We start from the raw sequence: 12,490 nt of genomic DNA on the forward strand, positions 1-12,490 counted from the left end.
GGGCGGGGGGAGCCCTGGATGCATTTCTTCCCTGCCCTTGCAGGACGCGCCTGGGACCCTCAGCCCCCAGAGGACAGTTGGAGGCTTCTGGCCTAGGGTCCTAGGGTCTCCTGAGAAGGTCAGAGGCTTGTCTGGCCGAGGCAGACAGCGGATAGTCAGCGTGTCTGCGGGCAGGAGGCTCCCCACGTAGAAGGTGCTGGGTTGGGAACGGGTTTATTGTTCTCCTCGTCCCCGGGGCTGTCAGTATTTCCCCTTTGGCAGCCTGACTGTTCTGACGTTGGCAAAGATTCGTTTTATCTTCCTCCTTCCAGAAGAGGAGGTGCCTCAGACGCTGCCCAGGAAGACACCAAGCAGGCTGTTTATGCCCCTGGTCCGAGGGTCGGAGGCATCCAGGAGCTGTGGTGGGTGGCAGTGACTGGCTTGGGAGGTTCCAAGAATTCTGTTAATGAGCAGTGAGCTGTTTCCTTTTCCTTCCTGCCTAAAGGTCCTGGTGAACAAACCACTTTCAGTCTCAAGAAAACAGCATGTTTAGAGGGGACCTGTCCCCACCCCACCCCGTCACTGGGAGAGGGCTGCAGGTCTCACAGCTCCCTTCTCTCTCTGCTGTCCCAAAGTCCAGGGACTCCTGTGATTTCTCTCCCTGCTGCCTGGTATTTTTGTAGCACTGTGGTTTTCAAATTTCTTCTATAGCAATTGTGCTTAATGTAAAATATAAACTCCATCCCCAGCCCCCAAGCCCCGCTCCCCGCTGACCTCGTCTCTTACTGGGAAGCCCAGTCTGTGTCTCCAGCCATGGCTGTGAACACTTTGTCGGTGTTTGAGAGTCCAGGTCAGGCCGGGTGCGGTGGCTCACGCCTGTAATCCCAGCACTTTGGGAGGTCGAGGCAGGTGGATCACGAGGTCAAGAGATCGAGACCATCCTGGCCAACATGGTGAAAACCCGTCTCTACTAAAAATACAAAAGTGAGCCAGGTGTTTGGCATGCACCTGTAGTCCCAGCTACTCGGGAAGCTGAGGCGGAAGAATCACTTGAACCCGGGAGGCAGAGGTTGCAGTGAGCCGAGACTGTGCCACTGTGCTCCCGCCTGGGCGACAGAGCAAGACTCCGTCTCAAAAAAAAAAGAGTCCAGGTCATGCAGCAACTTAGTGGGTACCGTGGACCCACTGTGTGTACGCCCCAAATTCCTGCGCAGAGACACTCACTCCCAGTAGGGTGCTATTCGGAGGGGGTCTCTGGCAGGTGATGTGGCCATGAGAGCAGAGCTCCCATGATGGGATCAGTGCCTTTATGGGAAGAGGGGGCGAGCCAGACCTGCCTCTGCTGTCTGCCATGCAAGTGTACTATGAAAAGGTGAGGTAGGAGGTGGGACTCAACTCCAGGGGCAGGACTTGGACACCAGACCCAATTGAGGACTAGCTAAAACAGGGCCAGGATGGAAACAGCTTTCCGCAGATGCACTCACTGGTGCACCATGTCAGTTTGCCACTGCCATGGCGACACCCAGAAGTTACTGCCCCTTTCCATAGCAATGATCTGACAACCTGGAAGTTACCAACCTTTTCCTAGAAATTTCTGTGTAACCCACCCCCTAATTTGCATGTGATTAAAAGTGGGACTAAATCTGACTACAGCCCTGCCTCTGAGCGGCTGCTCTGGGCACACTGCCTAGGGGTAGCCCTGCCCCACAAGGAGCAGCCCCTCTGTGCTGCTGGGCACGGCTGCTAACACCACCGGCTCGCCTTGAATTCTTTCCTGGGTGAAGCCCAGAACCCTGCTGGGCTAAGCCCCAGTTTGGGGGCTCACTTGCCCTACATCAACAGGAGCCATCGGTACACCAGGTAGAGAGACCTCCCCAGAACCCAGCCACGCCACCACCTTCATCTTGGACTTCCAGTCCCCAGAACTGTAAGAGGTAAATGTTTGTCCCTGAAGCTACCCAGTCTGTGGTAATTAGTTGGAACAGCCTGGACTAACTAAGACACAGTATGGAAGTCTGCCTTCTTCACTCAGCCCTGTGGTTGTGAGATGCATCTGTCGTGCACGGCATTGAGGTTCATTCTGATTGCTGTACAGGGCTCTGTTGTGACTGTATTCCAGTTTCTTTGCCTGTGGAATGTACATGGATATTTGGATGGTTTCTTGGATGGGGCTGGGACAAACGGTGCAGCTCTGAGTGTCCCTGCACATGCATTTTGGTGCATGTGTCCTTCTTTCTGTTGGACATACATGAAGGAGGTGCCTGCTTCACGGGGCACATGTGTGAGCACCTTTAGTAAATATGCCAGTTTTTCAAAGTGGTCATAGACTGTAGGTTCCTTTTATTACGTGACAGGCGCTCAAATGCGCTGGTAGTGGGAGTGGCAGCAGGAGCTACAGTGAGACACTACACATTCTCGGGATGTCTGGGATCCCTGCCAGAGGCACCCGGCACCCAGGAACCAGGAGCTTGGTGCTGGGCACCACCATGGCCACTTGCAGCTCAGGTGTTGGGTGGTCTCTCCAGACCTTCCCCTGTGTGAAGCGTGCAACCCGTATGGTCTCATGTGGACGTCCTGGTTTCCACCGTGTGCCCTGTGGCTGGTCCCAGACCGCAGCCCACCCTGGTGGTCTCTGCAGGACACGTAGGTGCCTCTGTAACTCAGTGTCTTGAATTGAACGATGGGAGAAAATGCCTCCACGAAGAAAGGTCACTGTGCAAAACATCTGTATTCTTGGAGTGACTGTGCTTACCACCTGGGACCACAGTGGAATTAGTCATTTGAAAATCACAGTCACCTCCGAAATAGTCATAATCCAAAACCATCCATCTTTCACTTCAGACCCCATTATAATTTTTTCTCCCTAAGGGACTTTGCTTCCTCATTATGTTGGATTTCAGAATATATTAAAATAATTTGTCATCTCTCGAGCACACATCCGCCCACTGTGAGCAAGCAGGAGAGGCCATTTCCGGTTTTCTGCAGGTCCCGGTGAGCACATGCAGCTTGCGCCTGGGCAAGAGCTTGGGTGCTGGGAGGAAGAAGCTTTTCCAGCACCCTTTGCCAAAGACCAGCCAGCCAGGGAAATGGGCACCAAACCTCTCTAGGACTGGGCCAAGAGGGAGGAACTGAACCCAGAAATAGCCCCGGAACCGTCACCTGCTTAGACTGTGACCTGCAGTACCCAGGGTGGCAGCCTGGGCTGTTTGTGGACTTGAGCTGGGAGTTCCTCTAGTGGAAACTCCCAACAGAGCATGCACATTCCTGAGGGCCTGGGCTCCGGCTCCACCCCCAGCGGACGGAGTCACCGCCTTGAAGGCAGAAAGATCGTAAGAGCTTGTCTCTGACTGCCCACCAGATGCCCAGCACACGTCTGCGTGCACACCACTGAGCCATGGGCTTCTCAAAGGTGGGGATGCTGTCCCTATTCCTAACACACATGATGGGCACTCAGCATGGGTTTGCGGGGCCTGTGGGGAGTTCTCCAAGGCAGTTTGTAGCTCAGCTCCAGCACCTTCTTGGGGGCTCAGCCCTGGATTTGAGGCTGTCAGGTTGTTGCGGTCAGCTAAGTTGGTACCTATTCACCTCTTCCCCTCTGTAGGAGTGACCAGCACTGAGACTGTTATGTCCCCTGGCTGCAGGGCTTGGCAGCTCCACACTTGGGCCCCTTGCTCTTGTGAGTCTGCTCTTTGCTGTCCTGTCTCCTGGCATAGAGGAGTAGGAGGAGATTGACTTAGATTCCTTTTTATTAAAAAAAAAACAACAGCTTTATGGAAATGTAATTCACATACCTTACCATTTACTCATTTAAAGTATACAGTACAGCTAGTGCTTGACTTACAACCACGATTGGTTCTGACAGACCGGTCGTCACACGATTTGGTCGTTGAGTAGGCTATATGTACAGTACTGTGAAATGATGTTATAAAAATCTTTAAGTCATATTTTATCATAATTTTCTTTCATTATTGTTATATATCATAATTTTCTTTGTTCATTTTATGCCATTTGTATCATCTCCACACCATTTTGTTTCTTATTTTTACATTTGTCAGGTTTAAGTAAAACACTGCATTACCAGTACAACTGGTTTAATATTTGCAAAACATACAAAATTACAAAATACAGGTGCATACAAAAATACAAAATACAGGTGTAAAAAATACCATAGGAAACATTTTCCCAATTGCAAAACATATCAAAATATATAAACACGTACAAAACATTTTATTGGCCGCTAGTGCTTGGCTGCAGATCGTTGATGTCGTCATCTGAGGCAGCAGTTGGGGTTACCGGAGTTGGTTTTGTCATAAACATGGTGAGCTTTGTCTGAATTGTATGTTTCTTTTTTTCTTCATAAATTTCACGATATGGACGAAACATATCGTGTGCCATCCGTTCAATCCTTGCAAATCATTTGATGTTTGGGTCCATTGCTTCGAAATGTATAAGAAGTTTATTGGGAGGGGTTTGATGAAAAATATCCAAGACACAAAACACAAATTGCTGTACCGAGTCTGGGATGACAGTTGAAATGGTGCACGCGGAGATGTTAGTGCTGCCGGAAGCTGGTCCACACTGTCTTATGCCCAGCTGGGCAACGTTTGCACTGCCAGACGTGGAGCAGTCGTGGCTAGCGATTGTGGTCGTAAAGTCGAATGGTCATAAGTTGCATAGGTCATAAGTCGATCAATACCTGTATATACAATGTAAAGTATACAATTCAGTGATTTTTAGTATATTCAGGTGTGAGTGCAGCTGTCACCACAGTCAACTTTAGAGTGTTTTCATTGATCCAAAGGGAAACCCTTTAACTGCTAACCTCTCTTTCCCCGTCCCCTCTTCTGCCAGCCCAGGAAACTACAAATCTACTTTCTGTCTCTGTCCTGGACATTTTACATGGATGGAATCATACCACATTTGTCCTTTTATGTCTGGCTTCTTTCATGATATTTTGGGGATTTTGTTGTTGTTTTTTAAGACCTGGTCCTACTCTGTCCCTCGGGCGGGAGGGCAGTGGCAGGATCATAGCTCACTGCAGCCTTGAACTCGTGGGCCCCAGCGATCCTTCCACCTCAGCCTCCTGAGTAGGTGGGACTACACGCATGCACCACCACGCCTAGCTTGCTTATTTATTTATTTATTTATTTATTTAGTAGCGATGGGGTCTCACTATGTTGCCCAGGCTGGTCTCGCAGTCCTGGGCTCAAGCGATCCTCCCACCTTGGCCTCCCTTAGTGCTGGGATGACAGGTATGAGCCACCACACCTGGCCAAGAATTGGTATTGCCTAAATGTTTATAGAATTGAGCGGCGAAGCTATCTGGCCAGGGCCTTCCTTTGTGGATAGTGTTTTGATTACTAATTCAACCTCTTCACTTGTTACAAATCTTTCAGATTGCCTCTTTCTTGAGCCGGTTCTGGTAGTGTGCTTGGCTTAGGTTTTGCAGGCCTCTCCCTGCTTGTTCAGTCCTAGTTGACATTTATTGAGTTCTTCCCATGTACCAAGCATTTATCATGCATTAGCTCATTTAATCTTTACAAAAACTTGATGAGCTAGGTAGTACTATTATCATCTCCATTTTACAAATGTGGGAGTGGAAGCAGGGATTGGTGAGATGACAGGTTAAGGTCACACCGCTAGGAAATAGTCCAGCCGGGTTTTGAGCCCAGACAGTCCGGCCAGGCAGCCCCAGGGCTTGCCACCCACTGCAGTTCTCCGGAGACTCAGAGAGGGGCCTAAGGCCTGACATGAACAAAGGCTGGGGGAGGTAGGGTCCGGAAGGGCCCAGGAAAAGCATGTGTGTAAAGAGCTCACACCCCTAGTTGGGGAGTTCAGATGGCACCTCCCAGGGCTTTCATCCTCTGACCTCCTGTCTCCCAAGCGCTCAGCCAAAGGGCAGCACAGAGCACCCTACCCTAGGGTGCGACGCCCCAGGCGGCAAGAGTTTGGAGCAGTAGAACTCTGCCCAGCAGTCTGTATGAATCACCCAGGCCTCTGCATTTTGCTCCTCTAGAGGAAGAGGCATGGCAATTTGTAAGACAATCACTAGACAGAAATCGGGAGCAACCAGACATAACTCAACATAATTATTTCTGCATAATGGCTTCTGCTACTTGATTCTGTCTCGAGCCATGACTGTAATCTCTATCTGTCACTGGAAAGCTGGTGGCCAGGGAGCCCCTGTGGCTTAGAGATAGAGCCAGGAGGAAATTTGCAATTTGAGTTAATGGAGTGTTCCCAAGCAGTCTGGGAGCCAGTGCCTTCAAGGTCTCTGGAACAGCAGACCCTCCTCCTGCTAGGAAGCCTGGTGTCAGAGCTGGCTGGGCCTGCTTGGAGTCCAGCTCTCCCGCTTTGTCACAGATGGGGAAATGGAAATGGCAGAGGTCACAGGGTATATGCCCAAGGCCGCTGAGCAGCAGAGGCCAACCTGGACCCAGCACCTCCTCTTCACCCTCCCACCACCCAGCATTTTCCCCAACAGCTGGCCTGGCTGTCGGTGGGACAGAGGCGATGCCTCTGTGGAGCTGGTCACTGAGAGTGTTGGCCAGAGAGGGGTGCCCCCAGGAGGCTGGAGACAGTGGGGCCTTGGCAGCCAGATAGCGAGGGACCTCAGTGTGGTAGTTGGGTATGCTGCTTGAGCGTGCCCAGTGGCACTCACCTGCTCCAGCTGGGGCCACACAGAGGCCTTTCCTACCCCAGGAGTGCGCTTACTCACTGCATTCTATGGCCTCTTAAAATTCCCCTTTAGGCTGGGCATGGTGGCTCACGCCTATAATCCCAGTACTTTGGGAGGCCAAGGCAGGCAGATGGCTTGAGCCCAGGAATTTGAGACCAGCCTGGGTAATGTAGTGAGATCTCATCTCTACTAAACATGAAAAAAAAAATAGATTTGGGTGCACCTGTACTCCCAGCTACCTGGGAGGCCGAGGCTGGAGGATTACTTGGGCTTGGGAGGTCGAGGCTGCAGTGGGCTTTGATTTGCCACTGCACTCCAGCGTGGGTGACAGATCAAGACTCTGTCCCCCCAAAACAAACAAGCCCTTTTAATTAACCAGAGCAGCTGAAAAGAACAGAGCATGGGTTTGGGGATTTTTGTCTTGGGCTTCCCACGCCCCACTTAGCCGAGAGTGACCTAGGCTGGTGACCTGATCTCTTTCCTTCTCCCTAAAGAGTTGAGAATGAGCTCTCTACCAGGGCCAGTGGGAGGGGATGATGAACTGGGGACCTGGTGCATTCTGCTGCTGGCTCCATTCCTGGGTTTCTCCTCATGGAGAGCCCTTGACCCTGTCCGGGTCTTGATTTCTCTGAGTGTCAAAGCAGGGTGCGAGGAGCTGAGAGAACTTTGCTGAGATCCTGGATTTGAAAACACCATGGGAAAATATGGGGCAAGGCGGAGAGCACAGAGGAGCTTTGGGGGTGAGCACGCGCTATGTGATACTGTAATGGTGCGTGGCATCCATGCACGTTTGTCAAAGCCCTTGGAGTGGCCCCCACCGAGAGCGAACCCTGATGTGAGCTGTGGACCTGGAGGTGATGATGCTCAGTGCAGGCCCCTCAGTTCTAACAAATGGCGCGCTCTGGCGGGGGATGTGGGCCGTGGCGAAGGCTGTGGCCGGGCGTGCTGCAAGGGGTGTGTGGGGCCTTTCTGCTCAATTTTGTTATGAAGACCTGAAAAATAAAATATATTATTTTATTTTATTTTTTTGAGATGTTTCACTCCATCACCCAGGCTGGAGTGCAGTGGTGTGATCTCTGCTCACTGCAACCTCCACCTCCCAGGCTCAGGTGATTGTCACACTTCAGCCTCCCAGGTAGCTGGGACTACAGGCACGCACCATCACACGTGGCTAACTTTTTGTATTTTTAGTAGAGATGGTGTTTTGCCATGTTGCCCAGGGTGGTTTCAAACTCCTGGACTCAAGCAATCCACCTGCCTTAGCTTCCCAGAGTGCTGGGATTACAAGTGTAAACCATGGTGTCCAGCCTAAAATCCATCACACACACACACACACACACACACACAAAATACTATCTTAACAGCATAGTAACTTTGCAGTGAGAATTTCTAGTGGGAAGATGCGTGACTTTGCCAGGTCTTGAATGCTAGCAGTGAGTTTACATTTGTAATTGGCCTACAAAATGCTATATTTAGGAAACGGTAGAAATTTAACTGAGCAAGATATACCCTATTTCCAATCACGTCTGAAGCATCTTGGGGACATTCATTTGTCAAACATTGATTATTCATTGAGTACTTGATGTGTCCAGGCTCTGAGCAGGAGCAGATGCACAGACATGAAGCGGGCGATTTCCCGACCTTGTGGAGCTCACAGTCGGTGGGGTGGGTGGAAGGAGGGGAGAGGTGCAGTGCCCCCATTATGTAGGAGCGAGGGGAGCCCTGCTGGCACGCTGCACTGTGCTAAGGCTGCGTGTTCTAGTGGGCATTTGTACAGTGGGATCATTGCTATGAGGCAGAGAACCCTGTGTTGGGAGGAAGTAACTAGGGACTGCGGTAGATGCAGAAGAGAAACGGGCTGTCAGGCGAAGGGGCTGCCGGGATCCCATCCTGGCTCTGCATCTTGGAAGCCACATGAGCTTGCAGGTAATTGGCTCCTATAAGCCTTCGCATTTCCCCATCTGTCAAATGGGGATGATGGCCATGCCTGCCTCCCAGGGTGGTTGTGTGGATTACACTGGATAATGAGTACAAATGCCTAGACAGCCTTCAGCAGGGAGTCTGGGTGTGTGGATCTGTCGGCCTCAACACTGTTGATACACATAGGTACCAGAGGCTGCAGGTCACCAATCCGTGCATGGGGAGCAGGCAGAGAAGAGGGAGGTGGGACAGTCCGAGTTCACCCTATACGGAGGGCGCTGGAAACGCTTCTGCCAGAGCTGGCAGTGGCGGGGTGAAGGTGGGAGTGGTTGGGCACCCGGATGCCGGCAGTGCAGATTTCCCTTCTCGGCCTCTGGGTGGTTTTGTGAGCTGCTGGCCGAATGTCAGTTGATGTGTCCTGACTTTTTCCTGAGCACCTAGTGTGTGCCCTGCACTGGGCCCGGGCAGCATGCAGGGGGCAATGTGGGCCTGGAGGAGGAGGTTGGGTGATGAGGGGACAACCCAGGTATGCCAGTCAAGAAACTGTGGAGGCTGGAGGGACCCTGAAGGGGGCAGGGCACAGCTGTGGGTACCAGGCCTGGGCGTGCATGATTCCACTGTGCCCTCTCAACAGCCCTACGGGGAGCAGAGTGCAGAGTGCTGGGTGAGGACGCAGGCTGTGCGTCTGTGATGGTCCCAAGTGACAATGCTGTTAGGATTCGACGCTGAGTTTGCAGACCACAGAGGTCCCGGCCACGCTTAGTTTCCATGCCAGTTTGTAGTAACCAGCGACCTCACTCGAGGGGCGGCCAGCATCTCACCTCCGGGCTTCTGTCAATGTAGTCGCGGGCTTCCCTCCCTCTGGGGTGCAGCAGCCGCGGGCAGGTACCACTGCCCATGGTGGCTGGCCGGAGCCGGGAGCCAGGGGTTCTGTGTTTCACATGGTGCTTGCAGAAGCTGTGATACCCTAACAGGCACAGCAGAAGCAACCAGAGGGAGGGGCACGGGCTTCGGCCGGGTCATCACAGCCCGCATGACCTGTCACTCTTGTCTTTCAGGGGCATGGTCTAGCGGCCCGGTCAGGAGGCGGAAACACGCCCCGGAGGTCCTGACCCTCTCCCTCTCGGCCTCCACCTGATCCCTGGTAAGTCACTTCCAGAGGCCGCCTGGCCCGGGGCCGTTGAGGGCTGAGGAGGGAAGTGGGTGGCGTCTGTGGTGCTGTGGGGTCCTGCCCACGTGTGGGGACCAGACCCAGCTCAGCAGAAAGAGCAGAGAGGACTGGGTGTTGGAGCAGCCTACCTAGCACCCCTGAGACAGGTCAGGAACCTGAGGCTCAGGCACAGAGAACCCCGGGGTCCACAGTCTTCTCAGTTCTTGCCCTAAGCTGGCCAGGTCTTTCCGTGTCATCTGTGACCTTCGGAGCTTCTGTTTGGGGATTTGTTGGGGGATTGAGGCGTCCAGAGGCGTGAAGGGTAAACCGTGAGAGGGCCTTGTGGATGAGGACGAGCTAGGGCACTGTCTTTGTGTCCAGGTTTGTCTTCTACTCCCCTGCAGCCCCCATGCCTGGAAGCTTCCTTCTCCCAGGCTCCTGCGCATGGCCAGGGCCACTCAACCCTGTGGACCCACCCATGCCATAAGCTGTCTATGCTGGAGCTGAGCTTGCAGCTCTCCCCTCAGAGCAGTTAGTGTGGCCTGCAGGGCCCAGGGTCTGTCTGAATCCGCCACCCTCCAGCCCCCCAGGCCTCTGCCTGCTCTGGGTGTGAGGGAGGCTTCAGAGAGGGCAGAGTGCTTCCAGCTTGAACACGCTGCCCTGGCCACTGGCCGCCGCTCCCCCATTGTTAGCCTGGCTCGGGAGCTTTATCCATCCAGAATCCTTCCTGGCCCAGCCTGAGCTCACTACCTGAGCTTGGGAGGGCTCCTCATGACCCTGGTTGTCCCGCCAGCTCCCGAGACAGGAAGGACCTGCTGTGTCCCGGGGCTGCCGTTGGGTCTGGAGAGCCCGCCGGCCCTGCTGCGGGGCTGCTTTTCCTGCGCTGAGGGTCTGGTTTTGTTTGCAAGCAAAGAACCAGGTGTGCGGTGCTGGCCAGGCGTGCGGTGCTGGACAGGTGTGTGGTTCTGGTTGTGCCTCTTCGCAGCCTGGCCAGTTTTGTGCATATGAAGGTTGATAAAACTGCCCTCTTCAGGGTCAATGCCAGATCAGACCTAGAGTGAAGTGTCCCTGTGGTGTCTGGACCGGCAGGGCCCGGCTTCCCCACAGCTCCTCCTCCCTCCCTCCTCCCTCTCGTGGTCTCAAGAGTATTATGGTGACTCTTGTCACTCACCACTCTGCCCCACCTGCCCCTGCATGCTGTGAGCATCAGGTGGGGCCCTGGATGTGGCAAGGGTCAGCTGCCACAGGCTGGAAGAGGCAGCCCAGGGGGACACCTCGGGGAGGGACATTTGGAGACAGAGCCCCATCTGGCTGTGCCTGGCCCATGAGAGCCCTCATCCGCTACTTGCATCTGGTGAGTTTGGCCGGGTCCTGTATAAGGATTAAAGTCCTCCAAGTCCGCATACAAAGCTACTTGCGAAAAATCTGGAATGTTCTTGGCCCAGAAGGGGGAGACCCTCTTTATCATTTCCATCTTCCCACACAGAAGGAACCACCTTTGAATGCTCAGCCAGGCAAAAATTTGGACCAGAAACCTGTTAAAGCATCACTGCCTTAATTTCAGTGGTCGTGAGGGGGTTCCAGGCTGTGTGAGGGGTGGGGGCAGGTACCAGTGGCTGATTCCATCGGTGGCCCTGGTAGATGGGAGTCCTGCAGGCGGTCAGGCCCAGGGCAGACCCCGGGCATGGCTGCTTTCTCTCTGGGCACCAACAGCTCCCCACCCTCTGGCTGTCCCCTGCCCTGCCCTCGGGTCTCCATCCTGTGGGCAGGGTGGGTTTTCCTGCCTTCCTCTTCCTGAGGGAGGGCATGTCTCCTGCCGCCTTCTCCTTGGCAGAGTAGCTGTGGGGTTGGGAGGAGACACCCAGGCTGGAACCTCAGCCTTAGGGTGCTGGTTAGTGGGTGGGTCTTTGGTTTTTTTCTCTGAATAGACACAACTGCATGTGAAGTGCCACCTGCACTCACTCATTCTCCCTCCACCAGCCCAGCTGCACTGGAGCTGGAACAGGGGACATCTGGGTCCATGCTGCCTGGATGTCCCCTGCATGCAAGTGTCCTGGCCCAAGGCCACAGTCGGCACAGGTGCACAGGGCGGCGCCTGGCCTGGCTGGGCGTGCTAAGGTTGACCCATGTCAAGAAGCTGGAGCAGGCAAAGGGATGAGAAGCAGGTGGACGAGGAGGTCCAAGGTGTCCATTTCCACCCCCACACCCCGGGGCATTTCGGTGCACGCACAGCAAATAATACCTCTGCACCACCACCACCAGCACGAGTGGAGGGACTCGGGGGTCAGAAGGCACTTTCTAGCACATGCACACCATTGGCCATGGATGTTGTGGGTCAGGTGATGGGTAGTAGAAGGGCCTTCGGCTTCTCTCTGCCCTGGCCTTTGGTGGTGGACGGCAGGCCGCTCCTGGCAGTGAAGAAGCAACACCCACGTAGTAAGGCTGGAGTCCCAGCTTCCCCTCCCTGCTTTCCTCCCCGAAGCCCAGACACTCATGGGTTCCTTCCTTCAGCGTGGGTTCACGGAGCATGTACCCTGTGCCAGACAAGCTTCTAGGCTCTGGGCTTCTGATGGAGAACAGGCCAGAGTGAGCCTGGCCCGAGGACCTGGAGCTTCACTCAAAGGGAGACAGACAGTGAACTCAGTAAAACAGAAATAAGAGAAGGGATCTTGCTGGAAAGGGGATAAAGAATGAGTGCTGGGGCTTCAGCTGTGCATAGAGTGCTTGGGGAAGGCCTTCCTGAGATGGGACCTGAGCAAAGG

The 12,490-nt window shown here is 53.8% G+C and overlaps 1 protein-coding gene across 8 annotated transcripts in view; it reads left to right on the forward strand.

Moving 5' to 3' along the window:
- Positions 1-12,490, forward strand: part of HPCAL1 (hippocalcin like 1) — a 126,892-nt gene that overhangs the window by 91,153 nt on the left and 23,249 nt on the right. For all 8 annotated transcript variants that reach the window (XM_037737258.1, XM_037737268.1, XM_017525540.2 and 5 more), the window contains one exon: positions 9,637-9,722. The gene's annotated coding sequence lies outside the window, so the exon portion shown is untranslated. The remainder of the gene's footprint in view (positions 1-9,636; positions 9,723-12,490) is intronic.

This window comes from Cebus imitator, unplaced genomic scaffold, assembly GCF_001604975.1.
Source record: "Cebus imitator isolate Cc_AM_T3 unplaced genomic scaffold, Cebus_imitator-1.0 Scaffold1, whole genome shotgun sequence".
NCBI lineage: Eukaryota > Metazoa > Chordata > Mammalia > Primates > Cebidae > Cebus > Cebus imitator.